Genomic DNA, 20000 nt, shown 5'->3' on the forward strand with positions numbered 1-20000 from the left:
ACTTCGCGATCAAGTTGTTCATATATATATATATATATATATATATATATATATATATATATATCACACACACACAAAACACACACACACACACACACACACATATATATATATATATATATATATATATATATATATATATATTGTTATGTATGAGCCCGGCCTTGAAAGGACTCCGATACGGTAAACATGCATAATTGAGGGAAAAAATAGTGAATTGCTTGAACTTACTGAAATAAAAAAAAAGGATTAAAGGGAACATTTTACTGTAGAGGAAAGGTCGCCAGAAACTCAGCTAATTACTTTACAGCTATTTATTTACAAGAGGCTGCTTAACAGCCAAGGTTAAGTAATTGCAACTGGTCCCCACATGGACTAATAATATCTCTCAGTGAATGATAGCTGGCGCAAACTGGATTCAAGTAATAAAGCTGGTTTCGAAATCTTGCGGTAATGCAACACTTGCGGGCAGACAGACTTGACACGTGACTCAGGGAATTCTGGAAAAGGGATCCAGATTAGACACGATAAAAGAAAATGACTTCTTGCAACAAGTTACGATTATTCAGTTCTCTAACACTGGGGCAAAGGAACTCTAATGGTTCACTGAGGTATGCACTGAAGACTTAGTCTTTAACAGTCACAAGGGAAAGCACGTGGCCCGTCGAGGACAAAGGGCTTTTGATGTAGGAGGGATAAAGGTGAGACTTGAAAATGAAATTAGCAAGAGTCCTATGGTAGTAAAAGGTGCTGGTTTGGAGTTTACACTTTAGACGTACCTGGATGCCTTGTTCAGTGTGGACCTTTGTAGAAAATGGGGCGTCCGGCTTTGTCCCAGGTCTGGGTCTCAGATTTAGGTGCGCCAGTAGCACCGTTAGGCTTAAGTAAGTGGGAGGCATGGCTGGCTGGACATCCGTCCTAGGTCACGACTGCAATTGACTGAGAGAGATACTGGTTCTCTCGGAATCACGGGGCTTCCATATACCGCCTCGGGCACTGCCTGAAAGCGTAAACACAGCCAGCAAATTGGGAAGGAAAAGAGGTCTTAATGTAGAGGTCCCTCCCTAAAATCCATCTCGAGGCCTAGCTACTCTTGTGACTTGCCTATCTTACCATAAGCTTCCGTCAGACCAGAAATTCCTCCCTAGCCTTCCTACGACATGCTCTCTCCCAACATCAGTTGCTTTAGGAGAAGGCATGGCTGCTTCTTTTATAACTACAATTAATTAAAACTGCTGGGAAGGTGAGGTTCGTCAATAAACGTAGAAAATATATATATATATATATATATATATATATATATATATATATATATATATATATATATATATATATATATATATAATATATATATATATATATATATATATATATATATATATATATATATATATATATATATATATGTATGTATGTATGTATATAATATATATATATATATATATATATATATATATATATATATATATATATATATATATATATATATATATATATATATATCTAATAAAGGAGGGAGGCCACAAAAATGCCAAAATGTAGAAAGTTAATGCTGTATTTCAGAGACCAACTATCTCTCTCTGGAGGCAGGTGATGAATAAAAAGAGTTTACAGAAAAAGCAGTATTTATGCCAAGATAATCAGAGGTCAGCCGTTATGTCACCCCAGTTGACAATTTCTCTTTGATTTTCTTAATCGCTGATTGAAGTAACATTTTATCTATAGTATCTGAGTCCCAGGCTGATTCTACCCTCAGGCTTTTAAACCGACAATTGCTGCAGTAAATTTTACGTGATAAATTCCAGTTTACTCTGTGATTATGGCTATGTGGTTGAAAATAGCCGAGCTCTGTTGTCCATACCTTAATGAATGTTTTTGTTGTATTAATCTCTTGGGAGTAATTTATCTGTAAAGCCAATGTAGGGTTGTTCACAGTGAAGGCAGGCAATTTTGTTTACTGTGTCTTTGGGTGACTGGCTTTTTGTGGACATTAATCAGGGATATGACTAAGGTATTTGGGTAGGTAAAGGCAAAAAGGTTAGAGTTTCCAAGTTTCTGTGTCAGCGTCTTAATCCTGTCTGGGTGTGGGATTATTTTATTGTTGGGCATCTCTCTGGTCTTGTTTTGAGGGGGACGCTAGAAGATTATGTTCGCTTTATGGATTGCTTTTTCAGTTATATGGTCAGGATACTGTAAAGATGACTGCTGCATATGGATTATTTCAATTACCTTAAGCAGGAAATCCAGGAGCAAATCTGTAAGGCTCTTAAGAATAATTTGCTGGATATGCCAATCTTTATAGAAATGTAATGATAACTAAAATAGTGAATGTAAAAAAGTTAAAATGTTAGTTTTCTTATATGGTAAGTTTGTATACTGTCAAGTCTCTAATTACTAAAACATTAAGAGAAGGAATTTTGTTGTCTGTTTTCCATTGTATTTTAAATTTGATGCTGGGCACTAATCCATTAAATTTTGAAAGGAAATCGTTGAAATTGCCCCACCTAATATCCCAAAATGCTAGGATATCATCAACCTATCTCAGCCACAGTATGTCTTTAGGTTTTATTGCATTTGTTATTATAGTTCGAAAATATTCCATATATAGATTGTCTAAAACAGGACTTAAGGGCTTCCCATGCTACACCCGATTGTTTGATTATAGAACGACTCTTCAAATAAATTGATGCTATTTGATACATATAATTCAACTAACTTTATTATTTCATCTAGGGTTAGTGGGAAATGTTCTGAATAGGGGGCTAATTTTTCTTTCAAAAACTGTAGAACGTCCTGGTACTTTTGTGAATAGGGAATCTACATCTAAAAGTTTTATGTTTTGATGTGGTATATGTTCTTCTTTGAGTTTGTGACAGAAATCATCAGAATGTTTAATGTGACAGGAGAAAATATGCCTAAGAAAAAGGAAAGGAGTCTGGCTAACCACTTAGAAATTTTATAACTGAAAGCTCTGAATGGAGGCTTATCCTTATGAGTTTTGGGTAGGCCATGTAATAAGGTAGTTTTGGATTAATGACTTTAAATTTCTCCAGTAGTTCAGTGCTCATATTGTCTTTGCTATAATCTTCCTTTCCTAAAAAAAAAAAAGATTCTGTGGGGGTGTTTTGGAGGATATTTTTCATTAATTTGTCAAAAGTGTTTGTGTAACAAAGGACAAGATTAAGGCGTTGACACAGACACTGGGAAATACTAGCCCTTTTGCTTTTATGTACCCAAATACCTTAGCTGAATCTCTGATTATATGAAATCCCTTGCCTCGACTGTGAACAATCCTACATTGGCTTGACAGGTAAATCACTCCCCCAAAGATTAATACAACATAAACTTTCAGTTAAGTATGGACAGCAGAGCTCAGCTGTTTTTAAATACATAAATAATCGTAATCATAGAATAAACTGGAATATGTCATGCATCATTTTTAGCAGCAATTGTTGGTTCGAAAGCCAGATGGTAGAATCAGCTTTGATTAAACAAAATTTCGGATATTACAGATAAAATTTCCCTCCAATCAGTGACTAAGAAGATATAAGAGAAATTGATAACTGGGGTGATGTAATGGCTGACTGCTTTTTCTTTAACTTCTCATTCAGCAGCAATTGTTGGTTCGAAAGCCAGATGGTAGAATCAGCTTTGATTAAACAAAATTTCGGATATTACAGATAAAATTTCCCTCCAATCAGTGACAGTGAAATAAGAAGATTAATAGGAGAAATTTGATTAAACAAAAACTTCGCATGACTAAGAAGATATAAGAGAAATTGATAACTGGGGTGATGTAATGGCTGACTGCTTTTTCTTTAACTTCTCATTCACCACCTGCCTTAAGAGAGAGACAGATGGTCTCTGAAATGTAGCATTAACACTACACTTTTTGGTATGTTTATGGGCTCCTTGTATTAGATGGTACTCTGTGTTAACGGAAAATATTAACAGTATGTATATATATATATATATAGTATATATATATATATATATATATATATATATATTTGTGTGTGTGGTGTGTGTGTGTGCTGTGTATATATATATATATATATATATATATATATATATATATATATATATATATGCATATATATATATATATAATATCACGTCAGGAAAACCATAAATGTAAAGGAAGAGGTGTCCAATCAGATGACAGTCATGTACACGTGTTTATTAAAATTCACAATTAAAACAAACTTAAAAAATACAATGAAAATTGAATAAACTTAAAAATTACAATAAAATTAAAATATACTCAGAACGGTAAAATAGGGAATGAGAACAAAACTATCTATTCATAAAGAAAGAAAGAGCAGAGTGACTAAAAACGGTAAGGTCTGCACACAACGTAAACCTCACGCCAGAGAGAGAGAGAGGAGATGACAAGGAGTTGGAGTTTAAACTAGGTGAAAGGTGCTTAATAAACAATGACTCAAGGGTAGTTAGATGGGTAGTTTGCTTTGTAGTGCCAATAATAAAAAAATGTTTCTTGTCGATAGTAACCTTACAACTCTGCATGTATTCTTGTAAGAACTCGGGATTAAAGATTTTGGACCCAGTTCTGTAACTTAATCCCAAATGGCTATTTGGATTAGAGATTCTGGACCCAGTTCTGTAAATTAATCCCAAATGGCTATTTACAAGTCCGGTATTATAGCCATTTGGGATTAAGTTACAGAACTGGGTCCAGAATCTCTAATCCCGAGTTCTCTAATATAAGAACACATGCAAAGAGTTGTAAGGTTACTATCGACAAGAAACATTTTTCTATTATTGGCACCACAAAGCAAACTACCCATCTAACTACCCTTGAGTCATTGTTTATTAAGCACCTTTCACCTAGTTTAAGCTCCAACACCTTGTCATCTCCTCTCTCTCTGGCATGAGGTTTACGTTGTGTGCAGACCTTACCGTTTTTAGTCACTCAGCTCTTTCCTTCTTTATGAATAGGTAGTTTTGTTCTCATTCCTTATTTTAACGTTCTGAGTATATTTTAATTTTATTGTAATTTTTAAGTTTGTTTAATTTTTATTGTAATTTTTAAGTTTTTTTTAATTGTGAATTTCAATTGCAGACTGATGATGTGTTGATGACAACATGAAACGTTTCTTAATAAACACCTGTACATGACTGTCGTCTGATTGGACACCTCTTCCTTTATGTATATAAACACACACACACACACACCACACACATACACACACTCATATATATATATATATATAATATATATATATATATATATATATATACACAACAAATGTGAAAATCCTATATACTCGTAATTAAAAGGAAACCTTGTTTTAACTGGAATCGAAATACATAAGCAATATGACCATCTCTCTCTCTCTCTCTCTCTCTCTCTCTCTCTCTCTCTCTCTCTCTCTTTAACGAACAACTGAACACCATGTATTCTAAACCTTAAGTGGTGACCTAATTTTATGGGTTTCACTTTTATCGGTTCATTGCAAACGAAAAAGTAAAATAAAAAAGAATTAACAGGGAATAGAATTTTAAATTATGCTGACCGGAAGAATGTTAGCTTATACTCTAAAAGAATATTACTTAACTCCCGAGAAAAATATATGAAAAAATCGCTATTACGGCACGTGGACTTGCTTGGAGAGAGAGAGAGAGAGAGAGAGAGAGAGAGAGAGAGAGAGATTAGATGGTTCATGTAAACCCTTGGACTGATCCTTCCTAGCTGGGGTGACCTTCATTAAGCCATTTTTTAATTAGTACAGAGTCCCTGGATTTCATTCCACCTAATTTGCTTTTCCTTTCGATGGAAACCAGATTGAGAAACGATAAGGGACTGAATTACGATTCCATATTGGAGCTAGCATAATAGTTTTCAGTTGCATAATATGGACCTCGTAATAAATCTAATTTCACTTCAAAGGACGTGGATGATATTAACCTTCTGTTGCCCGTTCGCATTCTGCTCCCTCTGTGGGATTAGTTTGCTCATGTTGAAAAAGCCGTTTTCAAAACAGAAAAAAAAAGTTTATTAGTTCCTATTCTGTATTCATATGGGAACCTTGCTTTGAGTCTCCTTTTTTAATTCAGGTTATATAATGTCGCCATAGAATACTTAAAGCTGAGGGAATAGGCAGACCTGTGAAGACTAATGTTGACTCACCAAATGTCGCAGTATCGTTTCGAAAACCGTACTCATTAGAAACTAATCTTCAGTTTCATGAATCATCAAGTGGAATTTTTCGTATGTACAATCAAATTTAATAATCCCATGGCACTCAACTACGCAGATGAAACCACCGAATGTCGAAGACATTTGAAGTTGACTGTACGGTGAATCGTCTAGTGGAGGTTTGATCGGAGATCAAAATTGATAGATTAAGCCTTGTTTCCTTAGCGTTGAGTTTTGTACACCAATGACTCCACAGCTATAACAGCAGCCAGTATATCTGAAGATGTTATTATCATACCCTGCCAACTTACAATTAAATAATAGTACTCACTGTTGACCGGTAGGCTGCCAAAATATACGTTTCGTTGGAATTATTTGAAACCTTCAGACTTTTTGGCCTTCCGTGTAATTTACTTTGGGTCTCGTGTTGTATCTTCTGTTCACTTATCAGTTTATCTTCAGGGTCAATAATTATTTCTCAAATAGTGGTAAAAGATGAGGATCTGAAAGCATTACTATTGCAAGTTCGCAGAGTAAGAGGGGGAAAAACTATTAATTACCCATAATATTTTTAGAGATTGTTCTAATTTTCACTCTGCTGCGTAATCATAAAAACTAATTGTAATGATGTAATTGCTCTTACATTTATCTATTCCTAGGAATTATTTATATTTTCCTTTTCTGTGTTTCACAGAATCTCTTATATATAGAATTGCTGGTAGAAATGGCTTTGCCTCATTAAGTAAAGGCTCTTAGTAAAGAGATCGTCGTACTTCACCTTTTTATCCCTGATTACAGGCAATCTTCGTAGGGCTTCTTAGCATTATTGCCCTGATGAGTATCTGAAATTTCTATTCAATTTCCTTTTGATTTGGTTAGTTGCAAGAATGTTGAAATAAGAATCACGCACGTTCACATGTAACGACTGTCGATTCTTGTGAAGTAACAAGTAACAATGTTAGATTTGGGTCTTTAAAATTGGAATTATAGGGGACGAAAAACCTCAATGTGTCAGAGAGTAGAAATGTTTGCAATATATATATATATATATAATATATATATATATATATATATATATATATATAAAGTGTGTGTGTATCTATAGTGTGCGTTGTGGTTATGTGTGTGTGTGTGTGTGTGTGTGTGTATCTATAGTGTGGCGTTGCGGTTATGTGTGTGTGTGTGTGTGTGTTAGTATGTGTATATCTGGTGAACGAGAAAAAATGCGACATAGATTATTATATTCTTTGAAATGTCATTTCAAGAATGTTCACCTTTATCACAGAGCAAATTAATATGATTTTCTCCTGTGTACGTGAACAGAACATGATTACCAAAAGCCATCACTTTCGACAATATTCTCAATCTTGCATCTGTTGAAGAGACAAAAACCGAATTGACTGGACTAAATGAGAATTCGACGCCATTAACGGGTATGTAAATTCCCTATAATTGAGGAAGCTCTCACTTTTCATTAAAACGCCAGGCTTAATGAAGTGAGCCTGAAATATGAAAGGGTATGGTATACATTCCTTCAGCGCCACATTACATATTTCAATAGGGTCACGGATATCAATCCTTGGGTGCCAATAGGGCCCTTCCTGCTATTTTTTTTTCTAATAAGTGGAGGTGAGATGAAGAGGCTTAGGTGAAATTAGTTTTTTTTTTATCGTATTTAGTATTAGCACTGGGGATTGGAGGGAAAATTTAGTTTAACCTCTTCTTGTTTTTTCTGTAACAAAAAACTGCTGAGATAGATGGCTATTTGTCCGACCGTCTGCACTTTTTACTGTCCGCCCTCAGATCTTAACAAGTACTGAGGCTAGTGGATTGCATATTGGTATGTTGATCATCCACCCTCCAATCATCCAGCATAACAAATTGCAGCCCTCTATCCTCGGTAGGATTTATTTTATTTAAGGTTAAAAGTTAGGCGTGATCGTGCGTCTGGCAACGCAACAAGATGCCACCACGGCCGGCGGAGGGTTTTATGAGCTACGGCTCATACTGCATTGTATAGAGACCACCGAAAGATTTATCTATTTTCGGTAGCCTTGATTATACGCTGTACAGAAAACTTGATTGCGCCAAAGTTTCAGTTATGCAATCCCTCAAAGGTTATTCAGGAAGTGAATTTTGGATTCTTCAGTACAGGAGCCACTCATACCTGCTTCAGTGGTCATGTTTTCACTTAGACAATCCCTTAGAGAGTATTCGGGCAGTGAATTCGGGATTCTTCGGTGGTCTTGTTTTTTTCAAATGTAATCCTTCAAAGATTATTGAGGAAGCGAATTCTGGATTCCTGAGTGGTCATTTTTTCACTTATACAAACCTTCTAAAGATTAGTCGAGATGAGTTTTGGAATCCTGAGTGATCGGGAGCAATATTGTTTTCATAAATGAAATCCCACGGCCAATGAGGTAGCAAGTTGACGGCAAGTCCATCACAGTGGGTCCTGGTCCATCCTTCCACCCGCAGAAAGCACGAACGGAGAGGAACTAGATATGCAGATGGATGAGCATGGTATCACATCGGACACCAATACACCCCTATGATTTCATGCCACCCTCCCCTCCTCCCCAAACCAGCAGTGAGAGGACACATTTAATCCTGATGCTGCCATACCTTTTATGCTCTCCGTAGCTGTGTGGACTATGCGTCGATTTGTTACTTCAGTAATCGACGGATAGAATCCCCGAGAAGGGAGGTTATTTTTTGCATCTATTTTCAGGCATTACTGGGTCTTCTAATGAATATTTAGAACGCGTTTTCACAATAATTTTGATGTATATTTTATAATCAAAAGAGAGAGAGGGGATAGGAAGAGAGAGATACGCATCAGTGGAGGAGAATAAAGATAAAGCTCCATAAAAATGAGACTCACAAAAGTAAGTGGAATAAAGAAGTAGAAAAATAAAAAAGAAAGAGAAAGAGCAAAAGGCACCATGTTAATTTTGAAGGCCTTGGGGCTCGTGTCTCATTCAGGGCCGAGTGAATGAGCGAGTCTCCTGGGAGGAATTCCTGGAACGAGGGATCATACGACTGGGTACATAGGATACACTTGCCCTTCCTTCCCTATGTGTGCGTACCTGTTTGTCTGGGCATGCTGTTGGTGTGTGGGTGCGCAATGCATCAGATAGTTACACGGGTAGACAGGGTAAATAGCACGCTGACGTTTGGACCAAGGGCAAAACAGGTTATGAGATAGTTTGGGTGGTGATGATGAAAAAAAAAAAGGTAAATTTTGTAAGGACTAAAGTTCATATCTCGCAACAAAAATTAATGTAAAGTTGTCAGAATAGGCTTCGGATAAAGAGGCATGTAAAAATATCAAAGTGAATTCAGAGACAAATTGTAAAATATTTTGTTTATTAGAACAGAATTAGGTCTGCGTAACATGTCCTAGTTATAAACGGTTTTGCAAAAGTAACATGACTGTGCCGTTGTAAGCGGCTGAAATTTTATATGCAACTTTGCCACGAACATGAGAATTTCATATTCGCGAAAAAATCGTCCTATTTCTTTTTGCTTCCTTTCATCGGTAATACGCTTGCAGAGTAAATCTGTTATTTGGTGAAGATTATTCATCGTTTATTTTCATCCCCGACAAGGCGATTTTCTTTGCTCATGTTACTTGGTCTTTTCAGGTTACGCAACATTTTGTACTCGCGGATAGATATTTTATCACAGGTGATATGCTCCTGGTCTGTGCCTTCTCACCGAGGTGGTTGATGATGTTAGAACCTATCTCTGGTTTCTGTATTATTTTATTCGATCGTCGTTTTTCTCGGTGTTCTTGTTACCCACTTATTTGTTTTTGATGGCGTAAAAATACCAGTTAAAAGAATGCGGTTGTTCATTTTCTTTTAGTTTTCTGTTTTTTCTGTTCTCTCTCAGATACAGTATCTCAGCGTCAGGGCATTATCGGCCTCTTCCTCTGAAAGTTAATTGATTTCTATTTCAACGCTTCTCCAACATCGATTTCACCCGGATTTTCTCTAGCCGTTGTTATTGTCGTGGTTTTGCCTCCCCTTTATTACATATTCATAAGTATAGCAGGGGAGCATATACAATTTCGAGGCAGAATTCATGATGAAATGTTGGGGATGGCTCTTTTCTATCAAGACCTACCAGTTGATGAATGATTTGTTTAGCGGCCCTTCAGATTCTGTTGTGTATAATTATGACGCATCAGAATTGCTCCAATACATGAGTTATTTTCATTCTTGTTACGATTTTAATGCAGTGTAGCTCATAATAAAGGGCATTTTATGTGAATGAAAACATCTGAACACCAACTCGATACAATGAGCCGTTTCTGAAATTATGGGTACAGAGATATTTTAACTTGATTTTTTAAACTAAGTTATTAATGTATGTTAGGCTTACTTTTACCAAAAAAGATTTTTTCCACCTCCATAGGCTGGCGCATACCACGAAGACTGTCTCATCAGAAGTGTTGGTAATATACTAAGAAGCTCGGGAATACCAAGTCATGATTTACAGTTAGAACATTGAGGATTATCCAAAGCTGCCATTTCCCTTTATATGTACTTGGATGGGACGAGAATGATAGGCAAATACCGCTTTGTACCCCAGATTTACCATGTGTTCTAGATCACATCATGCAGCTTAGTTAGATTTAACAGTAAAAACCGATTTGGTCAACCATACCGCTGCTAAACCCATAACTTTCCACGCACAGGAATATGTGAGTTTGGAGAAAATGAGGAACGGTTGGGCCATGACACGAGAACTACAGCACACATGGTATATTTACAATGAAGATGACCTTATGGTGGGTAACGGTAAGATGTTATTAGATATTTCCAACGACCGTCGTTTACATTCATGTCTCTTTTACAAGTGCACTTTTACCACTGTTGTTTCAATATTGAAGGTGAATATAATTTCCCCTGTGGAATGTAAGTAAAGAATTTTTTAAAATTTCTATATAGAGCTTTAATGCAGAAATTATGAATATATCATATTGTAGCGTCATTATAGTTGTATGCAATAACTTCAGGAGGGCCACTATAGAAAGTATTCATGTACAGGTTGATAATAAATGAATAAAGCCATTTTATCGCGAATTCTGCCTGAGAGCACGTTTATTTATATATATATATTATATCCTCCCTTATACTCATCATGTGTCATTATCGCATTTTTTCTTGCCTTCCCATATGCCTTTTACTATCTATTTGCCCCACCGTGAGTAGCATCATCTTGGTTTTTATTTTTTTTTTTATTTTTAGCGGTATCACCACTGAACTTTAGGCTGCTTCTGTTATTCTTTTTATAATTTTTTTTATATGTTTGAATGTAGAACCCGTCCTTTCTATTCATTTCCCCCGACTAATCCTTCTTCTCCATCTTTTGCTATACACCCCTTCTTGTTGACTTATTTCTTTCTTTTTAAACTTCCTTCTCCTCTTCATCCTCTCCTTTTTTCACTTATTCCCCATCGGACTATTCTCTTCTTTTTCAGTCATCTCTTTAGGAACAAAACCACCCCTTCTCGCTTTTTTATTCTCTTCATTTACCTATTCCCTCCCTTTATCCGGCCCCGGGAGGCCCTCGCTGCCTCTCTTCTGTTGCCTCGTTCTCCGTTGTCGATAAAGCCTCTACACACTTCGGCCATAATTACACATCCTCATAAAAAACCAATAAATACTCCCTACAGAATCCAATAAAGACGGGAAAGAGAATTTCACCATTCTGTGCTCTCTCTCTCTCTCTCTCTATTGATCTATTTATATTTTTCTTCAATGTCATTTTTTAATTCTCTCTCTCTCTCTCTCTCTCTCTCTCTCTCTTTATGTCATTCCAGTGTCATTTTTAATTTGTATTTTCAGCAAAAGATCTAGATAATTCTCTCTCTCTCTCTCTCTCTCTCTCTCGGTACTTTAATTTTACATTTTCGTTTACTTCCAGCTCTCCCACTGCTCTTTCACACCTAGTTATTATATGATAATTTTTCGATCGTTTGTTTATCCGTCTGAATAAATTTAAAGCTAAAATTAATTTTTTGAAGCTTTATAAGATTTCTCTGCCTATTTGCCTCTAGTTGTCTACATTATTATCTCTTTATTCGTTCATCACTAAGCCTCTATTTTGCCTTTATCACTCAGATTGTTTCATCAAAGACTCTCTCTCTCTCTCTCTCTCTCTCTCTCTCTCTCTCAATCTTTTTGTCCCTTCCAGCGGTTCATCGCCCTCTTCTCTTTCTTTTCCTCCCTCCCTCCCTATTGATTGATTCATCATACTTTTTCCCCACTTCCTTCAATTTGCCTCTCTCTCTCTCTCTCTCTCTCTCTCTCTCTCTCTCTCTCGTTTATACATATGTTGTGTTTACTTTATAATTTTGCTTATATTATCACACATACCATGTATCTCCGCTTCCATTACATTTATCTTCATGTTTTCTATATCTCGATCTATTTATCTGTATTTTTTGTCTATCGCCTGAATAATTTATTATAGTACTTGTTTTTAATTCTCACTGTTTATCACCCTCTCTTTGTTCCTGTCTTTTCTATGTCTGCCCTTTCTCTCTCAGCACTCGACTGTGTAATCAATAACTCATTTTTTTATGCCTCATTCTCCTCACTTTATGTTCCTTACGCTACTTTCTCTGATGCTTTTCCTGATTTATCAATGCGTAATTTTCATTCTTTTAACGCGGACTTGTCACTTCCTTCTAACCTTACTCTTAGATTTTCATACTCTGTGAGTGTGCTTGTGATTCCGCTCTCTCTCTCTCTCTCTCTCTCTCTCTCTCTCTCTCTCTCTCTCTCTCTCTCTCTCCAGGTTTTTTCCTCTCTCGCACGGCTTTAATATGCCAGGAGCAGTTCATCAAGCAGGTAAATTGGAAGCCGGTTATTAAGTGTGACGTATGTCTGATTATCCAGACCTCTGTGCTGGAATTGCCTCATCAAAGATACTTTCTGTTTTCCTGTCTCTTCGTTTATTCTTGCACGTTTCCTATAGTAACATTTTAAAGGAGTATTTTTATTTTTTTTTTTTTTTATTTAGCAGTACATTGGTAATACGACATGACAATTGTAGAAAGAGCAATTTTCAAGTTTTTTTTTTTTAACTTAGTAATCCATTGGTAATGCCACACTACAATTGTGGAAGGAGCAACCATAAATTATCACAGAGAGTTGTAGAAATTAGTCATTTATATTCGTAGACCTGTTATTGGGGATGTAAATCTAATGATCTCAAATTTAGATGTAGGATGGATAAATGTCGAGCAACTTTAATCATGGTGTTCCTTGGTAGTCACCGGATGGACTGGCTAAGAATGTTTCAAAATCATTTACGTTAGATAAGAATGTTGTCATGATTGATTGATGAAATTTGGTCTGTTCAGCCAAGCACGGGTGCACCAACAGACATTGGAGAGGATGGACAGCTAAATGAAGCCACCCAGAAAATAAAATGCGAACTGCAAGGTTCAAAGGTAGAACTGTGAGAAGCAAGTAAAAAATGTGTCGAAATTTCTTCGGCGCAATAGAGGTTTCTGTATAGCTTATAATGCCGCAAGGTTATGGTTAACTTTAACCTTAAATGAAATACAAGCTACTGAGGCTAGAGGGTTGCAATTTGGTATTTCTGTTGATTGGAGGGCGGATGATCAACATCCCAATTTACAGCCGTCTAGGCTCAGTATTTTTTAAAATCTGAGGGCGGACAGGAAAAGTGCGGACGGACAGACAAAGCTACCGGAATAGTTTTCTTATACAGCAAACTAAAACCCGCAATAACGGTAAGAAATACTAGTTGGAGAATTTGGATAGTGAGATTGAAGAAAGGAAACGGGAAGGGAAAAGAAAGGCACTACCTCTAGCAGGGAAAAATGTTATATTAATGATTTGTGTAACATCGTCCCATAATTTTCCATGGGATATCATGTTACTGGCAATACAAATTATTGGAAAGAGTCTGAAGGTTTCGAGATCATATATATAATATATATATATATATATATATATATTATATATATATATGTATAAATATATATATATCTATATAGTATATTATATATATGATATATAATATAATATATATATATATACACAGTACATTATCATACATACATACATACATATATAATATAATTAATATAATAATAATATAATATAATATAATATAATATAATATAATATGATAAAAGGAACCCATAAAAACGCCAAAATATAGAAAGTAAGTACTATATTTCAGGCTTCTGTCTTGAGAAAAGTCACAGAAAAGGCAGTATTTATAACAAGAGATCCATCCACATTTAGGTATGGACAACAGAGCTCAGCAATTTTTAACCATATAAATAACCATAACCACAGAATATAATTTAGAGCAGCAAATGTCGGTACAAAAGCCAAATGATAGAGTCAACCTTTATTAAACAAAGGCAGGTAATGAACATCTCAAAGGGCACCTGGGATTCAGATATCATAGATCAATTCTTCCTTCAGCCAACGCTTAAGAAGATTAAGAAGGAATTATCGGGGGGTTAGGGGTGACCTAAAACGGCTAACTGTGGATGGCTATCTTGGTATAAATACCGACTTTCATGTAACTTTTCTCATTCACTACCTACCTGAAGAGAGAGGCAGCAGTCTCTGAAATATAGTACTTACTTTTATATATTTTGGCGTTTTTATGGGCTCTTTTTATCAGATGGAATTCTTTTTCAACAGAACATTTTTACCGTACGTATATATATATATATATATATATATATATATATATATATATATATATATATATATATATATATATATGCTATTTCTATTGAAGTTAATGGCATTGTTCATCCTTACTATCTACTTATGAATACTCTGAAACAGTCTGTACTCTTTTTCTCTGGTGGCAATTTTCCCAAGAATAAGCAAAAATTATTCCAAGTTCTGTTCATTTACTTATTCTAGTCGACGAACCGTTTCGTTGCTGATCGCCGACGTCTTCAGGACTGAATTACAAATATATATAATATAATTATATATATATATTATATATATATATCTTATATTATATATATATATATATATAATATATATATATATATATATATAGTTTTACAAAGCAGGCAAGAGCATTCAGTTTTCTGATTTGTGTTAGTCACGTTGTAGGAGATGATATATTGCTTAAAAGAGAATATATATTTGAAGTCTAGGTAGGGAGAAAGGATGGAAACAAGCCATGATTCGACCTCCAGCTTATTCGGGATGAGTGCAAGATTTTCCCCGCAAGCATAAGTTGTAAACATTATATTCCTAACTTGTAACAGAAATTTAAATCTCCGGTCAAGTAGAGCCTTGTTTCACCAACGAAAATTAAAATAATTACTCTATATTTTAATGGAAATAATTTTTCTGTACTTTTTAACATGCATATTATTTGTTTTTTTACATTTTCATTCTAATAGATAAGTCATAAATATCCTATCCTAAAATTCCTTTATCTTTAACTCAACACGAAACACCTTTTTCAGACCTTTTTGGCTCATTCATAGACCTTTTCTAAACGCCCCCCAAGAAACAACAAGCCCGAAGTGGTTTGTAGGCTTACTCCCCAAGTAAGCGAAATAGAAAATGATAGGTAGTCAGTCTGTCAGAGGTACTGGAAAGGAAGGTCACTGATATGTAGAAAGTGCCGAAATGTATGAACGATAAACGTGAGCAGCACTGGAGAGAGACTGACGTGTTGCAAACGAGCCATCTGATTGATTAGCCTATATAAATCGACTGGGCCTGTATAGGAGGTTCATCCTTGATTCGTCAATGAAAGAATGACCGTTTTTTTTTTTTTGTGGGGGTGGGGCGGGTGGCGTTCGGTTTCTATCGTTTTTAACTTGTTTTGAAGTAACGGATATGGCGTGAAAACCGCTGAAATTCAGTCATACATATGCATGCATTAGCACTTGCATGACGCATATTTACTTAAAACTAAATGCCACTTTCATTCCATTTTCGCAAAACAATTGATATTACAAAATTTGTTCACGACACCACTGCGAGATCACTGCGACATCGACAACATACCCGTGAAACTTTTATGACCTGTCTGGACTTTCCCTGTTCACATTTGTAACATATTTAAGACTTGCCTATGACTTGCTACCATCTGACATCAGCGTGAATCTTCTTAAAAATCATGAAGATAGGGAAAAATGCAGTAAAGAAGTGGCTGCAAAAACTAAGAGTTTTTCCCTCCTGCAGTGATACTTTCTCGGGGGTTTGGATTGAAATCTCCAGGTTCTTGTATTCCTTCCTATTGTCAGTAGAAAAATCTTAGTCCCATGTCTATTTTTTTTAGGGGTTGGCCTACTGAAGCAACTAATTGTTTGTGCGTAATTCCAGTAGCGTGTTGTTCTCATGAGTCATGACCACTGGCAACATTATAGGATTGTTTCATCACAATCTTATTTTTTTTTTCTTTTTTTTTTTGCGGCGTAAATTTCAACGTTAGATAAATTGTAACCATTCACTCTCGATGTAAAGATAAGAAACCATATGCAAATAGAGCTCGAGAGGACATACTTTTTAGTGATTTAATCCAAATATCAGGAAGTTAATTAATTTTCCGTATTGTTAGTGAAACCATTATTAGCAAAGGTAGTTTGAGATGAAATGGCAACTTTTAGTACCCAAGTCTGTAACATGTTCGCTTGGAAGCAGTTCTCCAGAATTATACCGTCTAGGGATTATGGTGACAGTGGAGTTTTAGTTGCAAATAATGTTCAGAGACATCGGGGCTTGTTACAAGGGACTTACTCCAACAGGAGAAACCATGTACTAGTTTGTTTCAGCATATGCTCGGAGGCAGTGGAATTAGTTCCTATTATTGCTCTGAAAATCTTTGAAATAGTTTTAACGGAATATGCGCACTCTGGGTGTGAGCATAGCATACAAGAGGCAAGGCATTGGCTGTTGACAAAACTACACTGTACAATGAAAAGTGAGCAGATCCCTGTGTAAAATCAGTTGACAAGAATGGGAGTGGATAATAAGGCCTAGATAGAGAACAACGTATTTCTTCCAGAGAGATCATTTATATTCCAATAATATCCGTCCTGTTACAGTGTTCCCGAAAGATAGCCTTCAGTTTAGAGTATTTGAAGTGTTTAAGGACAGGATAAATGAGTAACAGACAAAGCAATCTCGTTGACTTGAGCAATAACCTACATTAAATCGTGCCTTTTGGATTTAGGAATTGAAATAAAAAAAAAATGCCCCTTTTTACAAGGTAAATCGCCCAGAAAACTGCAAGATCCTAGGTTTTGTAGTGAAATCGGTCTGCAAAGTACTGTCAGGGAAAATTATTAGAAATAAACTATACGTCTACTTTTCAACCATAGGTTATTCTCAATTTGCTGTTTTGGCGTCGGAGGCAATGTATTTTCTTGCATTATTTTCCCTGCTTTACTGTGCTTTACTGTTTGATTCCTTCTCTGTAAAACTGCGTAAAAAATCTTCGTGTTCGTGCGTGATGTTGGATGTTCCTAATAAAATGTCAAACACATAAATATATACTCGCCTTCGTGACCGTGGTATCATAACAAGGTAAAGTTAGAATTTTGCCCTGGCGTCAGAATTTCTTATGTAGATCTATGCGTAATAACGACAAGCATTTCCGAAAAGTGAAGAAATCGAGAAGTGAGGAGGCTTTGTGACTATTAGAAGTACACACAAATGTGTGTGTATATATATATATATATATATAATATATATATATATATATATATATATGTATATATATGTATATTATATGATATATACACACATACACACACATATATATATATTTTTTATATATATATATATAATATATTGTGGCTAATGAAAATGTTACTCTTCTGGTTACAGCGTACACTATTTTGGATAAAGCTGAAAGTCCATACCCATTACAGCGGCTACTGCGACCAATTATGGCCAACTGTCTGCCATGTTTGGGATCTCTCTCTCTCTTTCTCTCTCTCTCTCTCTCTCTCTCTCTCTCTCTATATATATATATATATATATTATATTATATATATATATATATATATATATATATATATATATATATATATATATATATATATATATATGTATTATGAATAACTTGATCACGAAGTATATAAAACGTGATGCTATGTATAAATAAAGAGAATGTTCGCGGAATAAAATTGATAATAATGATAATAATTCATCGCAATTTATCCCAAAGACGCAAACACGACTTTGTGGCAGAGAGGAGCAGACAGGTGAAGGAACCAAGACAGCAGCAGGAGCAGCAGCATCGTCTCCTCCAAGCAACGGCTGAGCCAAGACGTTATTCCAAGCCCGGAAAACTTTTCCCCAACATAATCAAAGCTATTAGAATTATATATAGCATCGCCAGCAACGTTATGAGGCCGCGGTACGAGCCTCGGGACTCGTAAAAATGAGGGGAAAAAAAAAGTCATTGAGTTATCGTTGGCGTTTTGAATGAAACGAGCTGAAATGACTCTTGCGAGGAGGGCCAAATTGAGTTCAGGAGCTCATGTACAAGCCCTGATTAATGGGCCTTAATTAAATGTCAGCCTTTCCCAGGTTCTGCCAGAGAGATTCCGCTTTCATTTTCTATCAGCATAAGTGTGGGTGTGGGTAAGAGAGAGAGGAGAGAGAGAGAGAGAGAGAGAGAGAGAGAGAGAACCTATTCATCTATTTACGGGAATGAATTGTCATCGTTATTCTTACGTTATTTTTGCTGTGCTTTTTACTTGTTTTAAAATCATTGTTACTCATTTGCATAGTGTTGATATCGTTGCTTTTGTTTCTTTTATCTTTTTATTATTATTGCTTTCTGTATGTTTCTCCTATTGCTCATTATTGATCATATGTTATGTATACTGAGCGTGCCTTTCCTCTTTCTTGTTATTGCTGTTTTTGTTATTTGTGCGCTCTTGATACTTTATTATTTGTTGTTTGTATTGGCTGTCATAATTATCATAAATTCTGCATGACTGTGTAGGAACCTTTCCCATATTGCTGTAATTATTATCAGATAATGCTGTACAGTGATATTTGTGATGTTTAGTTAATGAGTTGCACAGTTTGCCCTATATTCATTGTTAGTTTTTCTTTAGTCGGTTGAGGGCTATCCTTTATCATGAGTGATTCCAGTTTCATTTTGCTTTATCTGTGCTCGTATTCGTCTGTAATGCCGTTCACACTTTGCGATCAGAACCTTTTATACTGAAAGAAGTCACCCTATAATATTATATTGGGGATGGAAGGAAGAAGGATGTTAAGGGAAAGGGCAAATGGTCGGAAGGGTTTTTGGACGAGAAAGTTAGGTGGAAGTGGCTGATTTTTTTATGAGAATACTGAATTAAACATTGATAACGAAGAGAAACTGCAGCTACCGGCAAAAGCTTTTGAAAGAGTTTATGAAAAAAGAAAGCTGAAAGGGATTGCCACACAAGGAAAGTCATGTGGTGTAAATGTAAGATGGACTTAGGATTTTTAACAGTGAAGACTCAGTGAATTGTCTCTGGGATGATACCAGATTCCGATATGGACACTTGTTAAATCGGAGATTTATTATGCTAAAACTCTTAGTCCAGCAAGATGAAATAGTTACACTGGCAAAGTGACGTTTCGTAATCGGAGAGTGAAATTTTGTTGACTTCTGTATGAAGTCGGAGCAATGAATGTTGATAAAGAAGGTGGAATATGTGCTTGATGCATGTAGGCTTCCAAGAGTATCGGCAATGGATGATGGGAAAACGAAATAAAAGGTGAATCAAACTGTAGGAGAAATGAAGAAGGAAGCAAGGCTTGGAAGAGAGTAAGACTGTATAGGA

General features: G+C 35.7%; 1 long non-coding RNA gene across 2 annotated transcripts in view; it reads left to right on the top strand.

The window, feature by feature from the left end:
* LOC135224602 (uncharacterized) overlaps nucleotides 1–20000 on the top strand; it is a 473471-nt gene that overhangs the window by 172569 nt on the left and 280902 nt on the right. The window contains exon 5 of one of the 2 annotated variants that reach the window (XR_010316778.1): nucleotides 10866–10998. The exons of the other annotated variant lie outside the window; for it this stretch is intronic. This is a non-coding gene — a long non-coding RNA (uncharacterized LOC135224602). Of the gene's footprint in view, nucleotides 1–10865; nucleotides 10999–20000 lie in introns of those variants that run through there. 2 annotated transcript variants of the gene reach the window in all.

Source organism: Macrobrachium nipponense, chromosome 12 (assembly GCF_015104395.2).
Source record: "Macrobrachium nipponense isolate FS-2020 chromosome 12, ASM1510439v2, whole genome shotgun sequence".
Lineage (NCBI taxonomy): Eukaryota > Metazoa > Arthropoda > Malacostraca > Decapoda > Palaemonidae > Macrobrachium > Macrobrachium nipponense.